Raw genomic sequence first — 12,475 nt, 5'->3', positions numbered from 1 at the left:
ACCCTGACCTGTCTTATTTGGCTCAGCAGAACTAAAATATATATCTGTCTGTGAAGGTTCTCAGTCATCCAGGTCATCGTAGTGAAATATATATCCTGCCGCACTCACATAAGCTCAGCGATTCTCTGCGCGATCAACCTCTCACATGTTTAAGCTGCGGGAGATTTCACTTGTCATGTTTGCATAGTAAGCTAACAATTAATAAGACGATGTCAGAGGAATTGGTGCACAAATTATCATCACTCACAGATCAGTGCTGTCGCTCTCTATACACAGTTCGCGCGATTGCAAAGTGAAAGCAAAAAAACAAGCGCAAATTCAAACACGATTTCAATATGTCACATATTGACAGTGGCTCACCCAATGACATAATTACCCAGCTACATTTCTGAAAGAATGCAAAAGCATTGACATATATTTTTCCTTCCTACAATAGCCCGACAGGCAGGGCAGAGATAGCCCCGGGACGTCGGGCTAGCAATATTGCGAGCCCTGTATCTGATTGAGGAATCACTCATCTTTGGAAAAGAGAGTTTATTACAGAGAAATGTCTCTTTCCAAAATAAAAGCTATACTATCCGCTTCTTCTGGGCTATATTCTCAGCAGCATATTAAACATATCAGGTCTCCATAAGGAGAATCCTGTGCTAACAGCTGTCTAAATGACTCGGCTAAAGTTTGTAGCATGCATGCTTGTTGTTTTTGTCTTTGCACTAGGATGATGTCGGTGTAAATGTGCAGTCATATTCGTTGTGTTCCCACTAGTGCTTTCAGGTTAATCTCGTTGAAATAACCTTAACGCCACAACACGGCAAATCTCCGTTAACGAGCTACCCTATACAGAGGGGCTAGACGGCCAACACGTTAACGAGCTAACTGCGCTAACACACTAGCTCCCACCCATGTAATTGAGCATTGCATGGCACATCCAACATACTGTTTTACTTTAGTCCATGACTCGCTTACCTTCAGGGTCATACGTCACATGAAAACCAAAATAATTCCAAACGCCAGATCTGAATGAGGGTGGGGAGGTCCACTTCTGTCTCGCTAGCTTGCCCTGCGCTCTTCCTTCTGACCATGCTGTCTGTGTTGAGTGCTCAGTGAATCTGCGTTCGACTACTCCGCCTAGGCTGCACTCTCGAGCCTAGGCGGAGTAGTCAAATGCAGATTCACTGAGCGCTCAACACAGACAGCATCGTCAGAAGGAAAGTTGATAAAATAAATTACAAATTTTGTATTGTTCTTTTTTTTTTCTCCCCTTTGGTTTTCTTTCTTTCTCTCCCCCTCTTTCTTTCATTCTTTCCCCCTGTCCTATCCCACAGTCATGTCTGTCCCGTTTGCAACTGAAAATAAAATAAATTCATAATTATAATAAAGGTCAATCAAATGGACCAATATGATGATCCACTTAAAATAAATCCTCTTGGCATCTTTCTTGGCCTCAAGACAACAATTCTGATGGCTATAGATCCAAACGGGACACAAAAAAAAAAAAAAAAAAAAATTGAAAAAAATTGTATTGTTCGATACATATGCGTACCGAACCGAAAGCACTGTATCGAACGGTTCAATATCGATACGAATATCGTTGCACCCCTAATTTCCAGGGCTCTTTTGCAAGAAAGTGTGGCAGTTCATTTAGCAATTGCCCATCAGTTAGGTTCAATGAGGCTTTGTATGTGCCAACTGCATTTAACCAGTCCTCAGGTTGCACTTTTCCGTCCCCAGCATACACAGGAGGCTCCAGCTTTGCGTGATGTAAAGCTGCCGCAATCACTCTGGAAGTGCTGCTGAGTTCAACTGAGTGAGATGGGAGGAAAGGATTTGTAGGTTGAAATGGGTTGCTGGGCAGGAACGGATTGGTACTGTTGGTGGGTTCAGTTTTGTCCATCACATGAACATGAGGTGTCGATGTGGCCATTGGGAAAACAGGAGACTGTGGGACTGCAGGAGGGGGAGAGTTCCCCGTTGTGAGTTGGTCCCACTGCCTTAGTAAACTGCTGTATGTTCAGTGAGTCACGTAAACAATCACTAAGCTTATTCACCTCAGTTCTTAACTCCACCACTTGTTGGCTAAGGCTAGGAGTCACATTTTCAACTATCTGGCACATAGGTAACGAGGTAAGTTCCATGTCTGAGTCAGAGTCGTCTGGGCAGTGTGCCATTGCGATTTCAAAAAAATTAAGCCGCTCCAGGGCACAGCGCAGTTATTGATATAGCAGTAAAAGAGTCAGTTAGGTCAGACTAGAAAGACAAAACTGCAAAAATGCGTTCAAGATTAAATTGAGAAAAACCACATATAAAATTTCGCCCAACAACTGAAATTAGACTGGAGTGATCAGAACCATGTTATTACAATAGCATGTCTGCAACACTAGAGCTCAATGCAAGATTAGTTTTAAGTTGTTTCGTTATACTGAGCCGAAGACCAGCACCAACGGTTGTAGTCGGCCAAGCTATCACTTACATGTGCTACAGTCAGTCTCAGCAGAGGGAAAGGGGAATGAAAAGCCAGCAGAAATGTTCATGTCCAGGCTCTCCACAGAAGAATTAATCCTTAGAAGACGAAACCAACAACAAATAACAAATCCACGGGGTCCATTCGCGTCGCGGAGTCAGCTTCTCTCTTTTTCTTTCTCCCAAGCGGAGCAGCGGCACATCACGGTATCCAGAAATTAGTCGGGTCCAACCTGAGCTGAGGCTGCGGCCATGGCTGGAGAAAACGTCCGAGCGTCCGCAAAACTGGGGGGATTTCCGAGACAGTTCACGTGCTAGAAGAGAAGAATCCTCGGCGGGATGCAAAAATCGTCTGAAGTCCAAGGGGAAAAAGTTCGGGCGCCAGTTGTAACGTGCAGTGGAGATGAAGCCAGCCGCAGTGTGCAGGTGGATAGCGAATGAGCAACAGCTTCTGACTTTCCAAAAAGTACTCATTTATTTACAATATCAAAAATAAAAGTGCTACCTCTACCACACATTACTAAAGAGCACACTAGTCCGCGTACACACGGGAGCATCCATTACAGGAGGAGTGCGAAGAAGAACAAAAAGGGGGTGACACCAGTCGTGAGACAGGAGGCGCCGCCATGTGGTGATACACTGCATTACAATAGCAACTGTTACAATATAAATATTGTTCTGAGAGGCTTTTTGTTGGTTGAGTCTGAAATTGATTGTATGTAAAATTCATATCCTTATAAAAAGGCAGAAATATGGTGTTTTATTAATAAACTTACATTTATGGATATAAAATAGCTAAAAGTATTAACAAATATTTTATAAAAAAAAAACATTTATCATTCTTCCTGGGGAACTTAAAGAAAAAGAATAAAACATTTTCCATCGTAAAGAAAACTCCCTTAAAATATGGACAATAACAAAACTGCTAAATTCTTCCAGAATCTCTGTGTAGAGGAACCAAAAGAGATGTGCCACAGTTTCTGGATGATCCCCACAGAAAGTTCAATTAGTATTTATGTCTCTTTTAAATGTTACCATATAGTGACTGGCTGGGTCACATTTATGAAGAATTTTATATGAGATTTCCTTCACCTTGTTCACAATTTGATATTTATGGGATCATCCAGACTGTCTTCCAGGTGATATCTGGAACATGTCGGTTCCAGTAAGATATTCTATATATGGGAGAGACATGATATCTTCTTGGAATAAACTACGTATTCTCTTATTGCTGTTACCAAGTTCCTGTGAAAAGCAGATTTTTCCCACTGCTGACTCAGCTGGATCAGGGAGAGTGACTGAGGCAGATATTGAGCTGTCAGTGTTTTTATATAACATTAAAGTCCCTGAGGGTATGGCACCAAGCACCATTGAGAATTCCCCAACACTGTTTGACAAGTTTGACGAGCATCTTGACTTTTGGTCTTTGGATATTAACAGTCCTGGGTATGTGACTTCTTGTTTAACAGAAATGTTACAGAGAGCATTTGCAGTGCAGCCTTTAATTGCTAGTAATTCACATTTTTTTAGATTTAGACATAAAGCAGATGCCTCAGAGAAATCACTAATAACACTAAGGGCTGGACGGATTTGATTTGCATTCTTCAAGAAGAGTGTGGTGTCATCAGCTAGCTGGCTGATGATGAGCTCCTTATCAGCTGTGCTGATTCCTTGTATAACAGGTCAAATCTCGGGGTGGAGTCTTAATCATTTTAATTGAGCTATTGCCATTCGTGTACAAGGTTTTGATAGCTTTACAGAAAAATGCCAAATTTTTCCAAAGAGTGGAAAATAAATTGATGTTCAATTGTATCAAAAGCCTTTTAAAAATCCAGGAAGAGAATGAAGCTATAGTCAGATACCAAATCAGAGTAATCAAGTAGATCTAAAACCAGTCTCATGTTCTTAGAAAGGTGTCTGTTTCTCATAAAGCCTGATTGTGTCTCATCCATAATTGTGTCCAAGAACTCTTTCATTCTGTTAGCAAGTACTAAAGCCATAATCTCATAGTCATCATTGAGCAGACAGATGGGTCTCCAATTATCAATAAGAAGTAAGTCTTTGTTTGGCTTTGGAATAAGTGTTATGAGACCCTGAGTAAGAGTAGGAGGGAGGATGTTATTCTCTACACTTCCTATGAAAAGCTGCAGTAAGAACGGAGCCAGGAGATTAGAAAATGATTCATAAAACTCTGCAGTTAAACCATCTGTGCCGGGAGATTTGTTGGCCTTAAGTGCAGAAATAGGATTACAAACGTCCTCCACAGTCAGAGGGCTGTCACAGTGACTTCTATCTTCCACAACAATAGTTTTTAGGTTTTTAATATTATTGAGAAACAGCGTTGAGACATATATATATATATATATATATTCTACTTTTCTAAATGATTGACTATTTCAATGGAGAACCTAAATGACACGGACCCGTGTTTGTTATTACATATCTCTATTTTGAATGTGACAAGTCTATCATTGCCTGTTATTCATAGGTATTAACAGAGTTTTTGGCCTTTTTTTCCTCTATAACAGTTAATTGACTCTTTACAGTGGCCTGCTATGGTTAATAATAACATGTTCAGTCATGAGTGAAATCAAAGCTTTTCTTCACTTTAGCATTTAACATTCCCAACAATATAATGTGATACCTTAATTAAAACACAGCTAATAAAACACAATTTTCTTAATGCAAACATCAGTGACTCAACATTAGCAACCAAAGGGTTCAGTCTGCAGCTCACACTCATGTGAAGCTACAGCCTCCCCCTTTAGTCTCTGTCATCCTTCTGCTCCTGCACAAACAAAGCAAGACAAAACCTCCACCCTTCTTCTACAGGCTGGGTGAATTGTTGTGGACATTCACTAATCCTAAAGTCGGCACCGTTTTTGTCTCAGTATCAAGTCAGTTAAACTTTTAGTCGTCAGTCCGTCACAGTCCAGTCACATGCATACATCCACACACATTCATACCAGATATTGCTGATAATGGAGTCTCACGCGCAGCCTATTCGAGCCTCCATCACCAGCAAGATGACGTCATCATTTTAAAGGAAAACAGCTCCTTGTTTTTGGACTGGATTGACTCGCTGCAAACCTTTTAGGCTCAGGACTTCTCATGTGATCAATGTCACATATAAGTGAATTTCTCCCAAGCCCATTATAATCATGGAGAAAAACACTTTGCGACTGTTTCCAGTAAGAATATTTTATAGCGCTTTAAAGTTCAACCTCTCAGGTCTGGATTAAAGAGCTGATTTGTTAAATCGGGAACTCACAAAATACCAAAATATCACCACCGGTGGATCACACCTCTCAGATGTTCTTATCTCAGTGCACTGTAACAAAAGCACAAACAAACGCAACCAATAAAATACTAATAAAGTAACAAATACTGGGGGCCATTGCAAACATGTCCAAGCATAAAACCATCTTTCTCTCTCTTAGAGAAAGAAAACAATCCAAACCTCACTGATAAAATCAACCTAGTGTCAAGCAAAACCCAAAAATCAACCAAAACTTCACCAGAAAGTTTTCCTCCCTCCCGGGACAATATTGTGCAGGAATACAGGCACCGTAACTCCTTTTGCACTGACAAAAACATGTTGGATTTACTTGATTCAATAGTGGACACTGGTTGCACACAAAGGTTTTGCTTTGGCAGAAACTTAAACAACTGAGTTAAATCAACACAACCTTTTCATATTCAGTAAACCTGCATGTTGTGTTCATAAAACACGATTGAAACATGTTCAGATGGAGTAAGTTGAGCTCCTGGAACATTTTAATCCTTCAATTGAAATTGAATGGGTCTACAACAACTACCATCCTCCTATCTCTATCCTGGTTGCAGCAGGGCTGGGAAATAACCCTGAAGTGATAGGTTACCAGGCAGGGTACACCCTGGACAGCTCACCAGTCTATCAGATAGAAACACACAGCCGTTTACATTCATGGATAATTTAGCCCAGGACCTTCTTACTGTGGAGCAACAGCACTAACCAGCATGCCAACAATGGAGGAAATACAGGAAAGCTATGATTTCCTGTATTTGAGGCAGAATTATTTTGTTCTTGCCCTTGACAGGTTAATCCACAATAAATAGCAACAGCATGCATGTGGTGTGTGTGTCGTTGTCTGCCTCTTATAACTCCAGTGATTTTCCTGTAGTTTGAAATCTTATGCAGTGTTGACACAATAATTTGTTGTAAACCAGGAAATTCCCAACTGTGGTAGAAAGCACAGCTTAGCCTGAGCAAATGTTCAAAGAAAAGTCGTCACTTCCTGATTTCTGCTTCACTGATAAATATTGTCACACTGGGGTTTTTGCAAATGATATCAGTGAGCACTGTGTGGCAGCTGGAGTCAGACAACTGAAGCTCCCACAATCAAGACCACAAACAGCTTTCAAAGGAGATTTGAAGCTTTTCTGGCAGCAAGCTTCATGATTTATGGGACTGGAACTGGAACAGAAACTACCTGATCACCAATGGTGAGCTGGCATGGAATTATTTTTATGACATTTTATCAAAGTTATAAATAAGCATGCCCATTAACACATAGTGAGTGAGCATGTTGTCTTCCCACGCAGTGAACAGCGGATGCTAATGTTTTTGTCACTTTTTACAGAGTCAAACTCAAAGTAAGGTCAGTGCTTCCACGCTTTAAACGCTGCACGCTCACACTCTCTCCACACTCGATAGATTATCCATTGTTCATCTGCACACAGCTGCGGTTTTAGTAACGCAGTAACGCAGCGTGCTTACGGGAAAGTAACAGTAATCTAATTACCTTTTTTGCAATAGTAATCCCTCACTTTACTCGTTTCTTGAAAAAAGTAATGGGATTACTGCCCATCTCTGGTTGGAGCTGTGCACTTGTGGGTTCCACCTTGTGTACACGTTTATCTTTGCTGTGTGTACTTGTACCTCTGAGTGGAAGCTGAACTCTTGAGTTCGAGTATCGAAGCATCAGCTGTGACGTTAAAGTCCAAACAGCTCGTTCATTTGACGTGCAAATGAACGAAGGTAACGCCGTTTTCATGTGGATGTGTCACTGAGACACTTTCCACATCCACAGCTCACAAAATGGGAAAACTATAGAAGTATAACAATGAAGAAGTTACTATGTTACGGGTCCCAAGGATGAAGACCTCGATGACAAATATGTTACCTGTAAAAGCAGGTGAAGAGCAGAGTAAGGAAGACACGATGCGTCTCTGCTTTCCTCCAGAACGTGTCTGAGTCTGATTTATTTCACACAAATAAATGCTATAAAACACTAAACATGAGCTTTCAATATACTGTTCAGCTGGTTCCTCATTCACATCAATGACATTTACTTATTTCACAACATCAGTGAAATATACTCTTTTTAACTGGTTCAGTTTCTCAAGTTCACACTTCTTTCCATAACAGCTACATCCTTTTATCATATCAATAAACACATCACATTGTCTTCTGCAGTGTCTTACTGGCTAAACAGTTCTATTCAATAACAGCATTGGTAAATACATTACATTTGTTCCCTCCAGTAATTTACTGGCAAAATCACTATTTAGTGCATCATGAAACACAGCTTGTTGAATCAACCCATGAATGCCTCTGTTAGCTACACAGAGTTGCTCAGAGTGCTTGTGTTACACTAGCTAATCTACTCAGTCACTTTAACAGAACTATTAACATTCACATCTCACAGAACTGATTTGATTGGAGCATTACAACACGTTTGCACAGAGCATAGGAGCGCACTGACTCTGCTTCACGAGCGCTCCACCTAACGAGCGGGCTCGCGGTGCGGTCGCGCGGGACACTCCTCTGGTTTTCTCCCGTGTTTACATATAAATAACTTTGGCGGACCGCCTTAACTCTCCCATTCACATTAACGTGGGTAACCATGGTGACAATAAACAACATTTTCGGTGCGAGCACCGTGTACCGACCTGTAAAAGCAGGTGAAGAGCAGAGTAAGGAAGACACGATGCGTCTCTGCTTTCCTCCAGAACGTGTCTGAGGAAGCAGCGGAAGGTGGGCTCCACTTACTGCTCCCCGAAACCCCGGAGCAAGCACCAAAGTTCCGCCCTCACTGCTTTCTAACATAAAATGAATCCCTGTTACATGGATTTTCTATCCTCTTAAAGAAACTGAAAATAAATACATATAGCAATGAAAAATGTCCCGTTACATGAGTGTTTTACACAAAATAATATTCATGTGGTCATTCCCTCACAGGGGTGCCACAACTACACTGCTGTTTTGACAGAGACACAGTGTGTTTATCTAACTTGGCTGAAGCCAAAGTTCTCCAGACAAATTCAGTCTGTTTCTGCCAAGTGTGAACTCACTGGATGAGCGCCAGATACACAGAATCAAAAAGGGATAAATTACTTTTCTTATGTCATGTTCCTGTCACAAACTGGCTCAAGGAGAGGGGAAGCAGGAGTCCACAGATGAAATGTTCCTATAAATAAAGTGGAATTTATTCAAACTTTACCAAAACTTCAACACATCAAATACAAGCAGTTCAGCAGGGAGTGGATGTGTGTTGCATGTGCCAGGTGGATGCAGAGAGAGGCCAGGGCCACGTTCAAACCTGAACACGCTGCACAGTGTTTTCTTCCATTTGTTAGGGATGCATGAAATGCTTCCTTGAAAGGATGTGTGCAGTCACCAGTGGGCGTGGAAGCATGTGCGCCCTCATTTGGTGGGTGTGCAAGAAAAGTCATCCTGTCACACAGCAATGCCTACATAAATCACACCACTCTGCTTAAAATAATAATGTTTAGTGAAGCAGGTGAAGCAAAGGGCTGCTTTTAATAGGCTGGGAGACCCAGGTGTGCTGCTTTAGCTGCTGAGCCTCTTATGACAGAACAGCGGAGAGTGGTAAGAAGGGAGGAGGGGGTCTGGCTGTGTTTGTGAACGATAGATGGTGTAACTCTGGGCATTTCTCTATCAAAGAGACGCTACGCTGTAAGGACATTGAGCTTACATTACATTACATTTTATTTATGTAATGAACACATTTTGAGCTCTTAAAGAAATATAACAAAGGAAAGCTGAACTCCAATGATCCATGTAGCAAACACAAACTGTTATATCGCCTTTGGGCTTTTGGAGCCTTGACCTGACTTTTAAAAAAAGCGCCTTCATGCAAACATCGTCGGGTCTGCCGTGATATGTTTACAACGGGACTTCTGCTCCTGAACCTCTGCGCACAGCGTCTGCAGGTCGGGGCTGTACGAAGTCACTTTATCTCTACAGGACTGTAAGCTGTCGTCTGTGAGGCGTGAGCGTGTTTGTTTGAACACAGTTCACGGTGGAGAACAGCTGCTGACATAATGTGGATCCCAAGATCCATAACTGGCCTACCTGGGGCTGAAAGTCTCCATAAATGCAGGCGTTTCGGCGGCTACACCGGCTTCCACGAGTGTGACGCTTATTTTGAGAAAATAATAGAATATAAATGTATTTTTATATTTCAATATCACAATAATCTTCCAATGTAGAACTACAAGTTAAAAAAGAAGTAACATAAATCAAATCCACTTCAGCTAAATACTTCTCATTTATTTCCATCTTACATGCTGTGACTGCAGCCATTCCCACATCTCTGTGAATGGGACTCATGGACATGGATCAGTGGTTGTTGATCAATGGTCCTGAGAATCTGCATAATTAAGATGAAGGAACGGAGCTCCCAGCCCATCGTTCCTGCAGCTGCTTTCAGTCTTTATGCAAATGTCCTGTTTGTAAGACTGAAACCTGCAGCTGAGACTGAAGACGTCACCTGATGATGACGACACGTTTCTCCCACAAAACGCTGCGTCCAGATGAACAGAAGCAACAGACTCACTTTCCTGGATGATTGAGATGCATCAAGACTTCATTGTGTGTTACTTCTCATTCAGCACAGACACATTATTCCTGTTAGGTCATGTCAGCTGTCACTCAGTACAAGCACAACTGTGAACAACACAAACTTCTCTTCAATGTGTCACAGAAACACTAAGTGTGAGAGCCTGTATGACACACAGGACAGACTGTAAGCTCTGCTGGCTGCACAGCACTTTGTAGCAGTTTTCCAACATGTCCTCCACCCGTGATGTCAGTGGTGGGACCCCAGTCACAGCACTCAGCACCACCTCCTTTAAATGGATTTTATAGCAGTTCCTCCCGTTACTCGGTGCAACGCTTCTTAAATGTGTTTTTGCAGGATAAAACACAGCAGGTGGTGTAGAGAGGACGTCAGCTGACGGAGCAGAGGGAGGCAGACTGTGGATAAATGACAGAGTGAGAGGAGAGCAACCATGACAGAAGCACAGGTGTGGCAGATAGAAGTGGCTTTATAGACACTTATTGTCAGTCCTCGTGCATGCTGTGGAAATAAGTGTCTGTGTCATGAGGTGACATGTGAGCTTATCTTTGGTCAATAAAGCTGAACGACCAGTTTTCACTTTGCTTGTTACGCTTGTTTAGTGACGTCTGGGTTTCTGTGGAGCCCGAATTTTGATGAGTTCTGGTGAAATCATCTGAGATCATCTGAGCATCGGTGAAGAGTCAGCAGAGAAAGTGTGGGACAGAAGTTTGCTTTGGACACATGGACTGAAATCAAAAAGTAACAAACAGGATTTCCAATGGACAGTATGGAGAAGTGAAAGTACACAAAGGCTGTGCTGGAACACGTGTGTTACACTTTTTGACAGCTGAGAACAAAACACAATATTTTGCATCATCTCTGCAGTGTCTCTTCTTTCCTCTGCTGTTGTGCTTTTAGCTCCAAACTGTTTCAAATGGTTTGTCAGCAAGCTGACCTCTGACCTCTGCAGTACTAACTCCTGACCCGTACAAAGAGCGGGCGTTTCTGACCTTTGACCTGCAGCTGTATGTCTCTCAGTCTCAGTTCTTCTCTCCGTCACTGATGGAGCAGGTGTAGTTGCTGCTGACAGTCAGTCGTTTGTTTTCTCAGAGTGAGGCTGAAGTCTGAACTGTTCAGAGCATCAGGTCTCATCAACGTGCGCTGCTGTAACGCCGCTTTGTCCTCTGAGATCACCAGGTATGAAACCTGAGTGCTGACAGAGCAGCATGTTCCCCCTCATTCACCTCCACCACCACAGCCAAGGCATGCTGGGAAACTGAGGACACACAGACGGAGAACTGAAGTGTCTGCTGTGTGTTCATCTCAGAGTCCTCACAGGTGACACATTAGCTCCAGAACACCAAGCCAGGTGTTTGAAGCCTGACAGGGATTCTTCCCATCCAGAGGGAGGATTTAGCTGCACAACAATGAACATTAGTGTGTAGTTTAGAAACACAGACTGAGCCTGCACTGCATCTAGTGAAGAAAAGTGTTACTGCCAGAGAACGAGGCTCCTTTAAAGCAGCTGATATTAAGGTTGAAAAATCAACAATAAGCTGATGTAATCAACGTTTCACAAAATGGTCAGCAGCTAAAATCTGGAGCCGTTCTTTGGTGGTAATTAACAGTTTGTTCTTGTTAGCTAATTATGTCATTAAAGGTAGCAGCAGAAGCCTTGTGTTGAAAGCCCATTCACTCACACATTCACACAGTATGTGTGTGTCTGTGTTACACTGTGGACATCCCTTCTGTTGGAGCGCCATCTTGTGGCAGGTTTAAGAAATGTTCTTCTTGTAAATCCAAACTGATGCACCTCCATAGCAGACTGTGGAGGCTTTCAGTGACATGAAGACTTGATTTATACTGTCATATTCTCCTGTTACACAAAGCACAGCACGCTGAACATGGATGAACTGAAACTCCCAGCATCTGACTGAGGAAAAGCACAAATCATTCTCACACTGACTCCTGCTTGATTTTAGATTTGCTTTCAAATCCTCACACTTTCATATGAAGCACTAAATGGGCTCCAGACTGTTTATCTCAGCTTCCTGTCAAACACACTGCTGCTCACACCGAGGCTCAGTTTACTCCTCCAGCCTGGCTTAACCTGCTGTCTGTTAAAAACAGTCCCACACTCCTCTGTTTAATCCTTCTGATCAGACTCT

Source organism: Maylandia zebra, linkage group LG2 (genome assembly GCF_041146795.1).
Source record: "Maylandia zebra isolate NMK-2024a linkage group LG2, Mzebra_GT3a, whole genome shotgun sequence".
NCBI classification, from domain to species: Eukaryota; Metazoa; Chordata; class Actinopteri; order Cichliformes; family Cichlidae; genus Maylandia; species Maylandia zebra.
Note: the sequence above shows the minus strand (reverse complement) of the source record.